Source organism: Heteronotia binoei, chromosome 17, assembly GCF_032191835.1.
Source record: "Heteronotia binoei isolate CCM8104 ecotype False Entrance Well chromosome 17, APGP_CSIRO_Hbin_v1, whole genome shotgun sequence".
NCBI lineage: Eukaryota > Metazoa > Chordata > Lepidosauria > Squamata > Gekkonidae > Heteronotia > Heteronotia binoei.
Genome location: NC_083239.1, coordinates 17,689,099 through 17,707,031, shown reverse-complemented (window position 1 = coordinate 17,707,031; position 17,933 = coordinate 17,689,099). Strand labels below are relative to the sequence as shown.

At 42.0% G+C, this 17,933-nt stretch overlaps 1 protein-coding gene across 2 annotated transcripts in view; it reads right to left on the bottom strand.

The window, feature by feature from the left end:
• NFYC (nuclear transcription factor Y subunit gamma) overlaps positions 1-17,933 on the bottom strand; it is a 92,955-nt gene that overhangs the window by 49,527 nt on the left and 25,495 nt on the right. The window contains exon 1 of one of the 2 annotated variants that reach the window (XM_060258216.1): positions 8,675-8,938. The exons of the other annotated variant lie outside the window; for it this stretch is intronic. The gene's annotated coding sequence lies outside the window, so the exon portion shown is untranslated. Of the gene's footprint in view, positions 1-8,674; positions 8,939-17,933 lie in introns of those variants that run through there. 2 annotated transcript variants of the gene reach the window in all.

Sequence of the window (17,933 nt, the reverse complement as noted above, 5' to 3'; positions counted from 1 at the left end):
CTGCCCATATATCTTACAAAGATATAAAGAGATCAGAAAAGGAGCCTTCAAGCAAATGTTCCTTCCTAGCTTGTCTTTCAGGTAGCCCCTTAAGATGTATTCTTCACTAAATCATTCCAGGAAAAACTGGAAACTAGAACTGTACAATAGTCACCACGCCCATCTCCAAACTGTAATTATCAGGACACCTAGGGGTGGAGAAAAGAATGATGTGTAGTGTAGCCTGGTGCAGACTCAGGTTAAGTAACTAGCTTCATTGGATGGTCATGGTATGGAGGAAAATGGTGGGCCAGGACCAAGACAAACAGTCCCTGAAATAGACTGTACCCTATACCCACCGCAAGGCCACCACAAATTGCTCATTGCTTTCTCGTGAAGGGACCTGTTGTACATGATGCAGAACAGGAAGGGGAGTTTTTCATGTCATGCTGACCTTTAGTGTAGACAGAAGCAATCTGCACTAAAGTGCTACAAAGTGGAACACAACATGTTGAAAAAAGAGGTGTACTCTTTGTGAATGCCTGACCACTGCTACACCGTAGTTACTGCTCTCTCTCCAACTTGGCCCAGGTATTAACTTCAATGAGAAGTGACCAATCTATGAGAAGCCGTTAAGCATTTAGATATTTACTTACACTTTTTATTTATATCCTGCTTCTCTCTCTAAACATAGCTTACTACATAATTCTCCCCTCCTCAGCTATATCCTCACAATAACCACCTTGTGAGGTAGGCTGAGAGACTGTGATGGGGACAAGGTCACCTAGTGATTTTCTACAGCAAAGCATGGATTCAAAGCTCAGTCTCCCAGATAATTTCAGCACTAACTACTATGCAATGATGGCACATTTTCTCCCCAATGGACACTTAAAGCATCTTATATTCATTCCTCCTGGTTCTGAACCAGCTACAGAACCTTTCCCCAATCAACAAATACCAGTGAGCCTAATTAACAGTGAACCGCATTCAACACCCCATTGAACACCATCAATTCCAGGGGTTACAAAAAGTGCTAACTGCAGAGAGTGTTCCATCAGTTCTCTGATAGACCCTTTGCCTCTGAACAATTTATTTATTTACCTCAATTATATCCTGTCTTTTCCCCAATGAAGAACCAAAGCAACTTACACTAATCTCCTCTTCTCTCTCTCTTTTTTTATTAGCCATCAGATGCTGGGAAATTATGTGGAATGGAAGCCAGCTGCTATTTTTTTCTACTTTGTACATGTGATTGTACATCCATCCACCATACACATACACCTTAAGTGAAGTTTTGCAATTACAAACTGGAACCATCATATATTGAAATACTAATGTGGCAGGTCTTTCAGACCCTGCACCATTGTTACAACTTGACTGAACACATAGCAAAGAGTGAAATGCTTGATTCCTACGATCCTTTCTTCTCAACAGAAGGATCATGAAGATCTGGGGCAACAAGCTCACAGGTGTACATGTGTCACACATAACCTTATGTGTAAGAGCTTACTTCCTTTTCATTGGGTCACAACTACATGGTCTTACCTAAGCCTGAAAATCCCACTCCTACTCTCTGACTTACTCCAGGTAAACTATACCTCCATCATGTTAGAGGTCTCCAAGACCCTGAAACAATGGGATATCTTACATTTGTCTTGGCTGGAGAGGATCCAGGTTATCAAATCTTTTATTTTCCCAAAACTTTTGTACTTGTTCCGGGCTCTCCCCATTGAGATACCCCTGTCTACGCTAAAATCCTGGCAGCACACATTAACAACATTTATTTGGGGCTACAAGAAAGCCAGGATTAAGCTATCCACTATCTGTAGATCTAAAACTAAAGGAGGAATGGCTGTACCAGACGTCATTCGTTACTATAAGGCAACCATTTTATCTCAACTGGTTAAAATACTTTACCATCACCCTCCCCCTCCTTGGAAACCTATAGAAGAAGCCCATTTCACTCCTCTCAAATATTTTGAACTACTCTGGCTTAAGAGATCTGAAAGGCCACTATGGCATTTCGTGAACCCCTTCCTCAGGGCCCTGCTATCAGTCTGGGACCCGCTTCTCCCCCATTTAGCACCCGGTTACTCTATTATTTCTTCCTTCATCAGCCAGAAATGGTTTCCCCCAGCCCAGCTCCACTCCTCCTACACAACTTGGAGGAACTCCTCCAAAATCTACCTCTTCGACCTCCTTTCTGCTTCAAGACAAATTTTACCCAAACCCAAAATAGACCAGAATCTGACATCACCCTCCCCATGGTTTGAATACTTCCAGGTCCGGCACTTGCTCCAGGATCCCAAAATACGCCAATCCCTCTCCCGTCCTTCGACGGACTTTGAACACCTGATTCTACATCTCCCTAAAACGCATAACACTTCAAAAGGGCTTATCTCACGGCTATACCAAATTCTCCTTACTAATATAGAAGTTCAGCTCCCCTCGTACACTGTCCAATGGCATAAAGATTGCAATATCACACTTTCCCCGGATCAATAGGATACCATCTGGGCCAGTGAGACACTACAATCTAAAGTTATAAACATCTCTCAGCAAAACTACAAATTAATGGCTCGCTGGTACTACACTCCCCAACAACTCTCCCATGCTTTGCCCCACGGATCCTCTGCTTGCTGGAGGAACTGTGGCCATACCGCATCCTACATCCACTGTTGGTGGGACTGCCCTAAACTCAAACCCTTTTGGTCCCTAATTTGCGCTCAGGTCTCTTCCTTAACAAACGTCCTAATCCCCGCTATACTGGAGGTAATCCTTCTTAATCACTGGTCAAGTCTACAAATCACCCCCTCTAAAAAATCCTTAATCATCAAGTTACTGTCTGCTGCCAAATTACTGATAGCCCAGACCTGGAAAAGCCCAAAAGACTTGTCACTTGACTCTTGGTTACTTAAAATCTGGGAACACATCGCAATGGACAGAATCCAAGCCTCGCTTGACCAAACAGATCCCCTCCAAGCCCACTCTAACTATGTCGCAACTTGGTTACCTGTTTTGGAGAAATTAGATAGTGACCCTTTTTACATTAATTCACTCACCAAATGCACCACGTATAAAGACCTTCTACTACTTTAAACTCTTTTATCTGCCTTTTTTTTTCTGGCAACCCAACGTTTCATGTGTCCTCTTTTCCCTAATTTGTTGTAGTTATTTTATTATTTGAATTGGTATTCTTTCACTCTGTTTTGAACCTTATATCAACTCTTGTTGCAATATACTTTCGATTGTGACTGTCCTGTATGTATAAGCATATTTGTCATTGACATTGAAGTCACCTATTGTTTGTATAACCCGGTTTATTTCAATAAAATGTACTTATTTAAAAAAAAAAAGAGCTTACTGCACATACAGCATTTCCAAATGGTAAACGTGTCAGACAAGGTTGATTATGAAGTACACATCTAACAGCTGCATTTAGTCACAAATAAACATGCCCTAAATTGTTACAGCAAACAGTTTATCTGCATTTCAAAATGAGAAAGGTGATTTAAATCAATAATTTTATCTCGATTGAAGTTTATCTTTTTCTTGAAGATTTAAATCAATCTACCTTGACTCCAGGAAGCAACAATATAAACATTGTATCCAGTTTTAGAATTTTCAATGCATGAACACAATCACATTTAATTAAAATTTTCAACACATATATTTTATGGCCCTATTCCTTACTGAATGTTTAACAAGGAAAAATACTGTGTAACCAAATGAGAATAAAGTAGAAACTTCTCATTAATGGATGCAACTTCTGCTTTGTTCATTCATGCTCCCAAAGGAACCAGAGTTTGGGTACACACCAAATCAATACAAAACTCCTTTATTTTGGTAGCAAATCTGACTAATGCCATCCCTTTGTTTCATCTTTACAGCAGCGTGAAAGGATATGAAACTAATGTGATTGTTCTGCTTTCACATGGATCAAGAACTAACAAAATACTTTTATTTCATCTCCTTACCAATACAGGACACTCACTTTCATTTAAAAAAAAAAGAGAACTACCCACATTTGAATGCTAACTTTCGGGGGTTAACATCAGCAGTGGAAGTTATCTCAAATCCCAAGTGCCAGTAATGTCAGAGATTCCAGATTTTAAAACTAGATGTATGGATGTTTCCCTTTAAATTTCATCATGTTTTAATGTCATCTTTGTGAGCCTTCCATTCTGCTCACTTTCTTTGCCTGTGTTTCCAAACAGTTTTTTTTCTTTATGCCACTCTTATATAATGTTGTGCCACTTTGCATGACTCTGACATACATTACAGAAAAGCCAGATGAAGAAATGGAAAATGGTGCAAAAATTAAGGTTCACTGGTTCAATTTGCCCATGGAAAAAGTGAGAATGAACTGTTCAGGTTGAAAAGGGGGCTGCCAAACTTGGCAGAATGTTTATTGTAAGCCAACATCCAGTTACATTCTAGCGATGTTTCACTGGGAAGTTTATTCCATTGCCCAAGTTAAGAACTTATATTTATTTAGATATTTATATTCTGCTTTTCTTCCCAGGGGTGACAAAAAGTATTTTACTACATCATTCTCACCACCTCCATTTTATTCTCACAACTACCCTGCGAGGTAGATTAGGTTAAAAGAAAGTAACAAAATTCCAATGCAAACTTAAATGAATAATTAAATGTTAGCAAAAAAGCAGGCGGGGAACATACCATGTACAAATCTGGACCATGCTCAAGTACCAGAGTTTGTCCATGCCTCATATCCCACATTTAGACCATTTAACATGGCTGATTCAGAACTCAGCAGCCCTGACAACTATAGCAAAACATATATCTGCACACATGGGATGGAAATTTTTCCATAGAAAAATATAACACTGGAAACATTTCCACTTCATATAATTGCTGGCAAGCTTGCATGGTCGAGTGGACATTCAAACCTGGATGTCTCTAAGTTCAGTCCGACACCCTAATTACTACATCCCGCTGGCTTTGTCCATGAAACACATTATCTTTCTCAACTAAAATTTCACAAAGTCTGGGAATAATGTTGCATCCCTAAGGAAAAGCAAGTTGTATTCAAAAGTGTTGAGAGATCTGACATGCTGGAGAGACATTACACATTAGCACAATATCTGTCTTTAAGTTTTGTTAGCAACGTCATGATTATACCCAAGCCTATAAGCTAGATATGATGCCAGTGCTATCATAAACTCTGACCACTGCTAAGCTTGTGCAGCAAAACACGACTTTAGCCCCAGGATCACAGTTCAGAGAACAGAAAAGCTGGCCAAACTGAGCCAAATTTATAGTTATTTCCTAAAATTGCACTTGAAGCTGGATTACAGACTAGTATTTGCCTCTCTGCAACCTTCTCTCAAGAGCTGTCCTCCCTCTTTTTCATGGCATTTATTCTATTTCTATCTCCCATCTTTCCCAGCAAATCAAGCCAATTGATATCTGATCTATTTCCTTTTAAAGAGACAAACCAAAGCAGTTTGTGGGGAAATACCCCCTGCCTCAGCTTCAAAGTATAAGGTGTCAACGGCTTTCAAACTTTCCATCTTTCAGAAATGTTTTGCACATTCACTTTTCTATTCGAGAGCCCCTATGACTCATGCCACAGCGTCCCTGCATGTTGCCAAGGATTCTGAGGCATGTTCTAAAATGCACACTCAGGCCAGTAGCAAGGGTTTTATTATTGCTTCTGATAAGCTGAGCGCATGTCCTACCGACGAGATACCCAACACATTCCAGAAGTTGAGCCTGTAAGGGGAAGATCAGCCATAGTAGGCAAACTGACTTTCAAGGAACTTTGTCTGCCATCACTGATCTCCTCCTTAAGGAACTCCTAACAAGAAACTACAAAGTACCAGAATCTCCCACAAGGAAGATGATTGGAAAACAATTGCCAACAGCTGCAGGGTAACGTCCAGGCTGTCTGGATACTTTATGTATTTATGAATCCCTCCAAGTAAAAGGGGGCTCATCGAAGTCAAGCCTCCTGGTGTTCCCCACCCAATGCAACTCCATTACATGACTGCTCTTCTCTTCTCTGAATCCCTTCTAGTCACCTACTGGCAACCTTACAAATATAGTAACCAAAGATTAATAAGATTTCAACTGATGCCTGAGCAAGGCTGAGCAGAGGACTCCTGCCACCCCAAATGGCTATCACACCATTTTCATCACACTGCCACACTCCCTCACCCCTTCAAATTATGCTATGCAATATTTTTCAGTTTGTCAGAGGATTTAGCTGTGGAAAACATGGATAAAGGAAGGAAAAGCATGCTTAAATTTTATGCATTGACACATAACTGGGAGAAACTGTCATCATAAAAGAGGACAGAATTAACATAACCTTGAGAAACTGGGGCACTGGGGTGCAAGCAACATCATCTTGTTTATGATTATACACACAAACACACCAGAGCTGCAGTTTTCCAACACATACCTGGTGCTGTTTGTTTGTACACAAGCAGGCAGGGAAGGACCTGTCCATAATGGGTGATGGTGACCAATATATTGTGCCTCTAAGCTTATCAGTCTCTGCAATCGAGAACCAGTACTGGCAGAACACAGGAGTTTGTTGGAAAGGAATAGGCTTATTCATGTCAACGGAAACCGCCAGCAGCACAATCCTCTTGTACAAGCCACACCAAAATGTATGGGAACTATTCATGGGCAGCTCCCGCTTATACCAATGCGGCTAGCAGAAGAACTCTGTGAAAAACTGTGTTCCGCGAGCAATATAGCAAACTTTTATTAAGGCATGGGAAATGGAAATCTAAGTGCACTGTGCAGGGGAAAGATCCTGTACTTGCTGGTGTGTTTTGGTCTCTCCTCCCTTCTTCAAGGTGGCGCTTAACTGATATATGCTCAGTCCTACCTTCCTTCAGTAAGTCATATTTGCTTGAAATTAAGAACTAAGAGGAGGCTGTGGTAGATGATTTCATCACATATCCTACTGACTACCTTAAGCATCAACTTTTTTTAGTTTCCAGTAGCACGCCGGATTTTTTGCTCCCACTGAGCAGGTAACACTTTGAAGGCTGCCATAAATCCATGTTTGGAAACCACCACTTGGTAAAGTTTATTCCCAATATGCATTCTTTCATTACCCCTGTGAACAATTGAAGAATAGATGTTGTAAGATTAAGTCATGTCCTTGCTTGCCGTTCTGTCCCACCTACCAAGATAAAAATCGACAAACCACTTTGAACTCGCAAAACATCATGTCCAACACAAGCAGATGAAGGACAGAAAAGCAACTCAGATCTGTGTTGATCTGCATATTTCTGTTTGAAGTATTGTAGTCACTCGGAAGAGGAAAACGAGCTCTTTGTTAAAATGGCTTCAATTTTAGCTTTTACCCTATGCATGCCAGCTACAGTTCTCTTGGCTATTGTACAATTATTATTTTTCCTCTCAACCTGGATGCCTCTAGCCAGCTGAGAGGAGCATAAACAAACTTTGTCCTTCAGTCATTCAAACTCAGAGGAGCTGTGTTTCAAGGTCACTCTTGCTTGCAATGTAAGGCCTTACTCTGGCAACATCATTCCAACTGGGGGCTGGTAGCTGGGAGAAGGCTGCGAAATCCCCGACTGTCAATCTTTACTGAGGGCAAACAGGTAACCCTTTTGCAACAGAACACATTCAAGAATGCACTTGTTCTAGTTCTTCTATTGCAGGACAACAGATCGCACAAGTAGGGACATTCCGGTGACCTTCAGCATCTATTTGCAACAGAGAAGAGGAGTCTTGTACTTAGCAAAAGGCTAACAGAAGCCTGGCCAAAGAGAGCCCAGCCTGTGACAGGAGGACAAACTCCTCTCACTCAACCTAGACCTGGGGCAGAAACTAAAGGACAAGGGTTTTCACCTCCCAGTAACTTTCAAGCTCCACCAAAATGTGGGTTGGTACAAAGGTTTTATTTAAGACTGCAGCATACAGAGACTGAATTATGGTACACACAGTATGAACAGTTACACTTGCTCACTTTAAGCAGAGATTTTAAGAAAGAAATAATGTATCCCCTTATCACTGCTCTATAAACACATGGTGGGGAGGGAGAACTGACAGGAAAGTGTCAGTCTCACCTATACTTACAAATACATGGCATGTTCATCAAATCTATTATACCCACAAAGTAATGCATCAGTTTGAGGCCTAAGATACTATAGGACTGAAAAGTATGGCAGGAGGCATACTGATGTTAAACTCCCCCCATCCCTCCCCAATGCTTCCTATGTCCTTTGTGTCTCCCAAAATCAGAAGGGCAACTGAAGAACAACTCCCTTATGTTTTTCTCCTTCTATGAAAGCTTCAGTGCATTTGAACAAAGACAAATTATCAGGCAAAAAAAAAAGAAAGAACCGGGAGTGGGTGGGAGGAAAGAGTTCCAGTTTTTCAAGCCAAATCTTGCACAAAAGGTTATGCTTCTCTGTGCAAATTGATCTCTTTCCTCACACATCTCCTTTTACAGCTACAAAACTGGCAGGAAAGGGGTGGGGAGAGAGGAGAGTGAGAGAGCAAGCGAGCAAGCACACACTGAAGGGCATGCACAAACCAAGGAGAGCAAGGTAAGGTAGGTGCTCCAAAAGGTATGCAAGGAATGCAAAGGGGCCATTTTCTGAGACTGTTCCAACTTATCTACATTCTTGGATTCTTCATTACCGGCTAAGAGATCACCATATAAAATAATTATAAAAAAACTTACCAAGGATTGTGTTAATTTTTATGCAGTTAATTATGTCTCCTCTGACAGAGCTAATTAAGTCATTCCTAGCCCTTCTCCACAAAAAACAGAGTAGGTGGAGGAGGAAACAAAGGCAGAAGGGGATGCAGGAAAAGGTTTCTGGAATGTCCACTGCAGTACAAAACCGAACAGCTGCCCTTCCAACAAACTATTCGCCATTTTTCTTTGTCTTTCAGCTGACCCCTGCCTCAGAGAAAAACTCCCGGAGACTCCAATGAAACACTATGCAGCCTCCTTCCACTTTAACAGTCAAAGACATTCAATCTAGCATGCTATTTGACACCAAACCTCGCCTCCGTCTGCATCTCATTGGCTAAGCTCCTTTATCTAGGAAGATCACAGCGCTTGGATTGGCTGCTCTCGTCATCACTAACCTCCTTTGTACACTTCCTGTTTTAAAGTTACCTTGAGATGCAGAACAGGGGTCAGACACAGAGAGTTCAAACTAGAAACAACTTACATAAAAGGAATATTTGGCAAAGGAAAATGATAACTGCTTGAAAGCCATCCGGTCAGAACGTACCCAGTACACTGACAGCTTCGTCTCCAACACTGACCCTCATGCTATAATTGAGTATTTTAGCATTAGGAGAGAGAGAGAGAGAGAGAGAGAGAGAGAGAGAGAGAGAGAGAGAGAGAGAGAGAGAGAGAGAGAGAGAGAGAGAGAGAGAGAGAGAGAGAGAGAGAGTGTGTGTGTGTGTGTGTGTGTGTGTGTGTGTGTGTGTCCTGGGAATATTTTATGGGTGATTCAAACTCAGTTTATGGAAGGTAAAATTTAGTGGCATTCCCTCAGCCCCACAAACAATATAACAGAAACATAGTTTTGTAAACAATTACAAACAGACAAAAAATACCTCCCCTACCCCAGCAAAAAAAAACATTTTAGGGGAAGAATAGAAACAGAAAACTGGGACTTCAAACTCTTTGTTAGGGAAGTAACACACACACGCGTGTGTGTACATAGTGTGGAACCAGAACTTATCACTGACTTCTTGGGCTTTGTGGCAATGGGGGCCCTTTCTCACCCACTCTTTCCCCCAGAGGATCCCCTCTAGCAGAACTAGCTGCTCTCCAAGGGATTACAAACTGTACTGCAGTTTCCCACATCAGTTCACCTGGAATGTCAGACTATTAATGAAACCAAAATAAAAATATTTTTAAATGTCACTTGAACAATTATACCCCCACAAATTTGGCAGCTTGACATGCTTCCTGAGACCCTCCTCCCCTCCACCCCAGCAAAATAATTCAGAACACCAACAAAAAATTCAGAAGAGGGGATTACTGTATGCATCCTCTAAGAGTCTACAGCCCCCCTCTCTTCCATTCTTCTTATTTCTCTCTGGCATTTTCCCCTCATTCTTTTGGAACACTTCCTATTTCATATTAAATATTTCCCTGAACCTGAGCTTTTGCTATTTTTTCTTGTTCTAGGCACTGATGCAGGGTGGTTGTCAGGGATGTTGTGCTACAAATCATGATATGATATTTATAAAATTTATATCCACCTTTCTGTCCTCATAAAGGCCACCAAGGCAGCTCACAGAGTAAAAATATATATAATAAAACTACCTCTTAAAAACCATTAAAGCCAACAAGAATACATCATTAAACTACTAAAACTAGACTACACGTATAAAAATATAAATACAAAGATTAAAACACTGGGCAGGAAAGAGGGATCACTGAAAGAATGCCAAACAAAACAAAGACGCTTTCACTCACTGGTGTAAGATGCAGAAGGGGACAGATGAGCCTCCCTAGGGGCAGAGTTTTGGTGCCATAACTGAGAAGGTCCTTTCCTGGATTGCTACCTACCTAAACTCAGAAGGCGGGGCATCTGAAATAGAACCTTGGAAAAGGACCACAGTGGTTGGGTTGTTTCATAAAGGATTAGGCAGTTCTTCAGGTATTTTGGTCTCAAATCATACAGGGCCTTAAACATCATCACCAGCACCTTGCATACAGAGAAACTGGGAGCTAGTGTAGATGGATCAAGACTGAAGTGATGTAGTGTAGATGGATCATTCCAGTCTCTCACTCCAGTCAACCTACTGCCTACAGCATTCTGCACCAACTGAAGTTTCCCAACATTTTCAGGGCAGTGTTTACAGAACATACTGCAGTAATGTAATCTAGATGTAACCAGGCATGTACCTCAGTGGTCAGATCTTTTATGACTAGGGAAGCTGCAGCAGCTAACGTCAAAGCTTGTAAAAGGCACTCCTGGCCATAGCTGCCACCTGTATATCCATCAGTAGGCTTGAGTCCAAGAGCACCCCCAGACTATGGACCTGTGCCTTCAAAGGGAGGGAGCATAAGAACACAAAAGAAGCCATATGTTGGATCAGGCCAACAGCCCATCCAGTTCAATACTTTGTGTCATACAGTGGCCAAAACCCACGTGCCATCAGTAGGTCCACTAGTGGGGCCAGACTCCAGAAGCCCTCCCACTGTTGTCCCCCAAGCACCAAGAATACAGTGCACCACTACCTCAAGCATAGTGTTTCATCTATACCTTATGGCTAATAGCCACTGTTGGACCTCTGTTCCATATGTTTATCTAATTCCCTCTGGAAGTTGTCTGTACTTGTAGCTGCCACTGCTTCCTGTAGCAGTGAATCCCATGCATTAATTGCCCTTTAGGTGAAGAAGTACTTCCTTTTATTTGTTCTAAACCTACTGCTCATTAATTTCATTGAGTGTTCATGAGTTTTTGTATTCTGAGAAAAGGAGAACGACCACTGGATACTTAACATGGCCATTCTCCTCTGAGGAAAGGAGGACATCTTGATGGGTATTTCTCACTGCCCAATCAGGGAGGCAGGAACCATTTTTTTTCAACTTCTTGTCTCTTGCCTGTGGGATCCACCCCTTCAGTTCTGGTAACTCCAAAAGCAGTAATACTGAATGTCAATTCTGGAGAAGAAAAATGGACAAAAGCCAAACAACTACCTGAGAAAAACAGGCAATTCATACAATTCAGACAAAAAGTATATCTGCTGAGCAACTAGACTGACAATGACTTCACGAAGGGCAAGATGTCCTCCTTTCCTCAGAGGAGAATGACCCTTCATAGTAGGTTTAGGTTTATTGTATTTATATCCCGCCCTCCCCACCGAAGCAGGCTCAGGGCAGCTCACAACCAGTAAGATCAGAACAATTGAACACTTAAACATTTAAAGCAAATTAAACAATTAAAACAGTTAAGAACAATTAAAACAGTCTGGTGCTAATCATATTTGATATTTTCTCGCTTCAGATGGCGTTCAGTATATATTAGATATATATCAGTCACACCATATCCTCATAGTAAGTATCCAATGGTCATTCTCCCTCTGAGGCAGCGGACATCTTGATGGAACCTCCCAAAGCAGTATCCTCATTTACTAGTTGGGTCATCATATTCTGGATCTAGAATATGTTGCAATTCATTTGTCCCAAGCACAGCATCAGCTGAGTCATCTTAAGACATTTTAAAGATATTGTCGACCATATAGTCGCCTAGCAGGGTTCTTCAGCTGTGGGGTGTTAGATAACAGCTGTGTCCATTGCAGCTTATCTGAGTGTGGAGTGATCTCAATTCATTTGTCTAATTTAAACTTTGTATGCTTCAATGAAGCAGACCCTAAAACAACTGCCTAAGTCTGATTTGACATCCTTCCTTCATTCGGTGGAGTGATGCATATGAATAAAGAATCGGTTTAAACATATGTCTTAAATCCAAGATATGCTGTGGATTCTCTTTTGGATGAATAGGATCTGGACAAAACGATGGAAGGTAAAACTTCCTGAAACCGCAGATGGTCAAATTCATTTTGGTTTAATGCTAGGATCTGTTCTAGTAACCTCTTGTCTTCAGACCCTGGAATGGCAACACCAACTTGACATTTTGAGATAGGATCCTAGAGTTCACTGCCATATTCATCTTGTCAAAAGAAGAGGACTGATTTTGCTTAAGGTACATGTTTGCTTAAGGTTGATTTCTTTTACTCCACTGACAGGAACCTTTCATGAAGCAGTGTAAATTTTCTTAAGATAACCATCTGGGATCTGATAGTTCCATCATAAGCTCTTGGCATAAAAAAGATGACTACTACCTCCTATTCCTAATATTCCTGATGGGTTTTTTTTTGGGGGGGGGGGACTGAGGAAAAGGAAAACTTACAGTATCATGGACACTGGAATGCTAAAGCATCAATTGCTTCAGAAGATGACGAAAAATCTGGAAGAACACCAATTCACTTGATGTTTGTACAGCAAAGCAAACAGGACTTCTAAAGGAAAACCAAGGTGGGATGAGATCATCTACGTGGCTTCTCAGGAACCACTCCTTTCCTTGGAGGTCCTGTCTGCCGATTCGGCCCACCTGGATATTCATCAATTCCTGAATGTGCTCCTCTTTGCTTTGCAGTAGAGTCTTGATGGTCTCCCAAGTGGAGGGTTGGGGATCTAGATCCTCCTAACTGTTGTGGTACGTTTGGAATGCATGACCATTCTGATTAGAACATGTCAACTGAGCATCTGTGAGTTGAGGCAGATAAAGTCAGGTACCAAACCAAAACTCAGGTTGATAGGGAGGTCGTCTTGCTCCTGGACCACCACCAACCTGTATCAGTGAGTCCTTTAACACTTCCCCCACATAGCCAGAGTGGAACCATGAAGATTCACTTCGCCTCCAGAACGCGGTATTTCTTACAAAAAACTGATTGAGAATCCTTGATCACCAAACAAGACTAGATTTTACTGTAATGGGTGACAGCTCTGATGGAGGGTCCTCTTTGGTAATAAATTGTAGATAGAAATGTCTCATAAACTGCCGAAGTGATCTCATGTATAGACAACTCACTGTATGGAGTCAATGCTCAAAGTAAATAGGGCCATTGGCTGCATCAATGATGAGGAGCTGCTCTAGGGATTGTTTGTGACGACTGCTTTGGTTCTTGCCAACGGAGAGAGGCAATCACATACTGAGACCATCATGACACATAATTGCTCTAATTTCTGAGTAGGGTCCGAGGAACCAAAGTAAAGATTGACAAGGAATCTGTAGTCCTATAGACAGGGCCTAGTTGCTCATGAGTGTGGCTTGGCCGTAAAACCTGATCTGATCTACAAGTCGTTGGTAAGGGACTGATCAAGATCTACTGAAGTGAGGTACACACCTGGTTATAAATAACTGATGATAAATATGAAGTTTCCTTGTCCCCCTTCTAAGGAGGGGATGGGTTTTATGTCCCTAATGCTAAGAGATGATGTGTGACACCATGAGTTCTGCAAACACCTTCTGACCCTGGGGCATGAGCGGGGAGGGAGGAAGGAACACCAACATAATTTGATGAACTCTATGGAGTGTCCTCTGACAACTGTCTGCAAGAACCGATAGTCAGTTGAGGAATGAACCTCTTTTAAAGGGTTATGAGGGGAATTGCAGTAAAACCTGCTATTCTTGTTGAACCTCAGTAGGACGCACTGAGAACAGAGGAATAGTTCCCAAGAATCCTCTTGTCAATGTGTTTTAGTATATAGGATAACACATTTTTCTAACATAACTTCTCTATTAAAAAACCTTATTGAAGGGACCCCCAAATAACCCATCACTTTTGAAGGCACAGGCAGAAGCTATTGACCTAGCTTGTAGAAGCTGTAAAATTCTTAGCCATATTTTATGTGAGACTATTGAGACTGCAGCACAGGCCTTAATGGTCATGTCATCAGCTTTACTCAGGGTGAAGCCTCCTGTTGTGTATCAGCTATGCCAGAACATGCTCTCGCCATCCTCTGACAATAGTACATATGACTGCAAAGCTGCAACTGAAGCATCCAGTAGTGGGATCTGCAAAGGAACTGGGTAGTGAGTGATAGTAATAACAGTTTCTTAGTAAATCTTGAAATTGTCTACTGGCCATAGGCTTTACCCATTCAGTCTTTCATTCAGTCTTTAATTGTTTCCCAAGCAATCAACAAGAGGGGAAAAACTTCCTCTGCCCCGCTAGACCTAGGGAGGACTTGGTAGTCTCTTTGGCCAACTGCTGGCCTGAGAACCAGAGGACCGGACAAGTTTTTTGAGGTAGTCAGCTACCTCTCTAATGCTGTTGTGATCTTGGGGAGGTGGGGTGGGTTTCCCTCTCACTAGCTACTTTGAATCCAAGCAAAAGTTTACATTAAAAGGATCCGGCCCATTCATTTAACCCGCCAGATATGTACTGATGCTTATTAGTTATCACACATATAGCTATTTCAACAAGCAAGGCTTCAACTTATTTGTTTTTATATACGGTTGTTAGGTTCCCCTAGACTACTGGTGGGAAGGGCAGTAATCTTTCTCTCTTCCCCTGTGTGCTGCAAGATCTTTTCCTAACCACTTTAGGAAAAGGCTGTGTTCTCTGAATTCTCTATCAGAGGGTTAAGGAGCAGGAAGAAGAGATGTAGAGGGACCTGTCTATTTATCGCCACTGTGAAATAATCTGGTAACCCTCTCCCGCATGGTTAGACTGAAGAAGAACAAAATTCAGGGTGAAACTTTTGGGGTAGAGCCAGGTACATTACCTATAAGTAGACCCCACAGATGCACTGTCAGTACTGGGTACAGCTTTTGCTGTTACTTGGGGTACTGAGTAATTGCTTAGATGGTCCCCACTGGGCACTACGTGGTTTACATGGCTTACGGAGGAGGGAAAACTGCTCTGCAGCCTTCTGGACTTAATGAGAGATGACTCTGGGAAGTAAAGAAAAGCCCGGGTTCGCATACATTACTGTGATGTTGAAAATCTAGCACCGTCATCTGAGTCCATAGATCTTCCTGCTTTTAGCCTGTTGTAGCCACAGGCTCTGGAGCTGACAGTAGCAAGCAGCATTTTTCACCATCACCATCAGATTTAGGCAACAGTGTTGGGGACACCAAAATATGCCTGTTATGGCTCATGCTAACTCCACTTTAAAGCCCATGGGCAATTTAATTGGGGACACCAAGTCAAGCTGAAAGAGCATGCAAGCTCCTCTTGTGTCCTGCCTGGCAGCAGCAATGAAGGACAGCACCCCATTCCTCACCAGAAGGAGTGAGGGCCACTTTCTCCTTGTTGATCTGCCATAATATGAGTGGTAAAAGGGAGCTTGCTCAGTAAATAAAAGGAACTCTTAAAACGGCCACGATTGTAGAAGACAGTCTCTCTCTATAACTTGTTGTTCTTTCCCAAAGGAGTTAGAACATAAGGAAGAACAGTTAAAGGAATTAAAGGAAGTATATAAAGACAGTTATAAGGGAAAATATGTAAGACTGAATAAGGCTGAGTAAGAAGAATTTAGACTTTAAGAGTTAGATAAAGGCAAGGCCTTATCTAATCTGCTCTCCCTGCAGAGCATTAAAATGCCTTTGGAGCCCACCTCTGGGTTGGGCCAGCCTGACTGAACTCCAAGGGTGAGCTTCAAAAGCCTTTATAGGCCCTTTGGGGCTCACTTTGGGAGCTCAGTTGAGATGAGCTTTGCCTCACTGCAGACCAGCTGACTGGCAGGGAAAACCCCTCCCCTAAGCAGGAATGTCACTGTGCAACATCCCCAACATGATGATATCAACCAGCAGTTATGTCATCACACTGGGGATGTTGCACAGGGGATGCTCTGGTTTTTTGTGCAAACTCTATGGTTTAAGCCCAATTTAACCATAAAGTTTGCCCAAACACCAGATCGTCCCCTACACAACATCCCCATCTACCTCTGGCAACTCTATTCCATCCATAGCATTTATGTAAGCAAATCTAGTTCTCTTACATTCTCAGTCTTACTGGAATATATGCCCTCTATTTCACAGAGGTGTCAAACTCATTTGTTAAAAGGCCAGATTTGACATTTGTTGGACCAGGCCATGTGTGTCATAAAATGTAACACAAGGTACCAGAGAGATAAACTTTATAAAGATGATTTCAGATGTCGAATGGCAATAGCAGGCTTAACTGGAATAGATGTGATATGCAAAGGGATAATAGGCATTAGAAACATTCAAAAACCAGTGGGGAAACATTTTAACCTTCCAGGACATTCAATTGCTGACCTAAGAGTAGCAGTTTTCTTACAAATGAATTTCAAAGAGAGACTGCTGAATTGCAACTGATAATGAAGCTCAAGGCAATGCATCCTTCTGAACTGAACAGAAACCTAGGTTTCTTCTCTCATTACTATTGCTATTGTCATTTGACATCAAAAATAACTTCATTCTCCAAGATATAAGGACAGATGGACTCACATTCTAATCTTGCTTCATGAAATCTCATGAGCACTGCTTCATGAAACCTCATGTCCCGCCACACACTTTGTTAGTTGTAGACTCTTGTTCCACTAATAAAGAATGCAAGCTGTGCTATTAGCTGTGCTATTCTTGTTCCACTAATAAAGAATGCAAGCTGTGCTATTACGCCCCCAATCTGTAAGGAGTGGAAAGGATGGTCTCTCTCTGGCTCTCCCCCTCCCCCCCGAAGACATGTGTAGACGTACGAAAGCATATACCAGGAACAAAACATTGCTGGTCTTAGATAAGGGACTCCATCCCCACCCTTGACTCTTTCCCTCCCCCCTTCCTCTCTTTGAAGAAAAAGTGTGTTTGCACACAAGACGTATACCAGGAACAAAATGTTGTTGGTCTTAAACAGGGGGCTTCATTTTTTCCCATCTCTCTCTCAGGCTTCCCCCCCCCCCCTGTGAAGAAGTGTGCTTCCACAAAGAAAGCTTATGCCTGGCATTAAATGTTGTACGTCTGCTGCCACAAGCGCCATTTTCTCTCTCTTTCTCTGACTCTTTCCCTCCCCCTTCCTTCTCAGAGGAGGAGGAGAGGAAGGAGCCCTCAGCCAATCAAGGGAAATATTTCTTTCTTTCCTCTGCAAAGCAGGAAATAGGAGACATGGGACAAAAGCAGCTTCGATGCAAGAAACAGGAGGAAGAAATAGAGAGGCAGTTGCTTGACAGGACAGACATAGGATGGATATGGCCCACAGGTCGTATGTCTGACACCCCTGCTCTATGACATACAGAGCCACTCCACCTCTGAGCCACTCCTTCCCTCCCTATCCTTTGAATATAATTTATATTCATAAATCACTGTATCGCACTAATTTTCCTTGCCAGGCCATCAATATTGTGTCACACTCTTAATGGCCAGCTCTATTTCATTTCCATGTAGAACAGTAACAGTCCCTTCATCTCTTAGAGATGAGGAATCCTGAACCAGAGA